This window comes from Nicotiana tabacum, chromosome 19, assembly GCF_000715075.1.
Source record: "Nicotiana tabacum cultivar K326 chromosome 19, ASM71507v2, whole genome shotgun sequence".
Taxonomy (NCBI): Eukaryota; Viridiplantae; Streptophyta; class Magnoliopsida; order Solanales; family Solanaceae; genus Nicotiana; species Nicotiana tabacum.
Genome location: NC_134098.1, coordinates 44,271,598 through 44,273,569, shown reverse-complemented (window position 1 = coordinate 44,273,569; position 1,972 = coordinate 44,271,598).

Below are 1,972 nucleotides of genomic sequence, written 5' to 3'. Positions count from 1 at the left end.
TGATAAATGCAACATCTTTCTGGAACACAAATTAGATAGGAGTATATAAATAACTTTGATGGAGACTCTGTAGCTGCAGATTCGTAGCATGGAATGCAACTCACCGTAAGTCCCCGTGATAGCTGCGCCCAAAAGATCACTAGACATACATGTACCTGCACAAAAATATGCAGCAAGTGTAGTATGAGTACGTAAACAACGTGCACCCAGTAAGTATCAAGTCTAATCTCGAAGAGGTAGTGACGAGAGAGCGACTTTGACACTCACTATGGGTCAATAATATTAAAATAGAAATATTTAAATAGACATGGTTTAGGTGAATAACAATAATTTTCTTAACAAGCGAAAATAAATAATTCTTTCAAATTCAATAATTTCCAATTAATCATTTATCTTCACAAGCTACAATAAAATATCAAGGCATCGTGTAATTTTCATTTTTAAGCATGATTTATGCCGAGGTCGTTCGGCCCGATCCAAAGTGTTGTGTACACTGCTGAGGGACGTGCGGCACGATCCATAGATGCATCTATACTGCCGAGGCGTTCGGCCCATTCCACAAGAAAGGAGAGTATTTTCTTATGAACCTCCGGAATGAGAAGTTATTATAAGGCTAAAACATAAGGATGTACAATTTCTATTAACGGTAATTTGCACAAAAATTCAAGTATGTGAAATTTCGGTCTTTTATTATTTCATCTAATAATTTCAAATATAATTCCAGTACTTTAATTAATAAAGGATGTAATTATTATAAGTAATTCATGATTTGAGTCCTAAACTACTCGGACATAGCATAATTAGTAGCTACGGACGGACTCTCGTCACCTCGTGCATACCTAGCCCCCACAATTAGCAATAATTTTTAATTTAAATCACTTATGGGGTAAATTTCCTCTTACAAGGTTAGACAAGAGACTTACCTCGCTCCGAACTCCATAGCCGGCTCCAACGCCACTCTAACACCTCAAACTGATGCTTGTCGATCCAAAACTATGTAAACCAATCAAAATGTGTTATAATACCCATAATTAATCAACGCCTACGTGCCCGGATTCCGAAAAGCTTCGAAGATAAACTTTACCCATAACATCACGAACTCAAATATATGATTTATTCCTAATTCCACGTCCGATTTTATGGTCAAAATCCAAAAATACCAATTTCTAGGTTTTTCTTCAAAATCTCAAATTTCTACAAATTTTCGTGCTTGAATCCATATAAAATCCTTGTATTTAACTCACAATAGGTGGGGATAACTTACCTTACCATTGATGATGAAAACCTCCACTTGAAGCTCTCCAAGAATCGCCCCAAACCAAGAGAGAATGAAAGAAATAGGCCAAATCCCGTCTTAAAAACAACTCACTGCCCAGCCCTGGTCTTCGCACCTGCGGTCCTTTTTGCTGCTTCTGCGGAGGATTACTCGCAGGTGCGACTCTCCCCCAAGTCCAGCTCCTTCGCTTCTGTGCTCCTTCACCGCAGGTGCGCATCCGCTTCTGCGAAAAATCTTCCGCACCTACGGACTCCCAGTCCCTCACTCCCTTCTGCTTCTGCGACCACTGGGCCGCTTCTGCGTGCTCGCACCTGCGGCCCTTTTCACACAGGTGGGATCGCACCTGCGGCCTTTTTCATGTAGGTGCGATCGCACCAGATGACCAGCTGCTTCAGCTCTTCCTCCAAATCCAAATTCGATTCGTTAAGCATCCTAAACTCACCCGAGGCCCCAACCAAATATACCAACAAGTCCTAAAACATCATACGAACTTAGTCGAGCCTTTAAATCATATCAAACAACGCTAAAAACATGAATCACCCTCCAATTCAAACTTAAAGAACTTTGGAACTTCAAACTTATACAATCGATGCCAAAACCTATCAAATCACGTCCGATTGACCTCAAATTTTGCACACAAGTCATAATTGACATTATAGGCCTACTCCAACTTCCGGAATCAGAAAGTCCACTTCC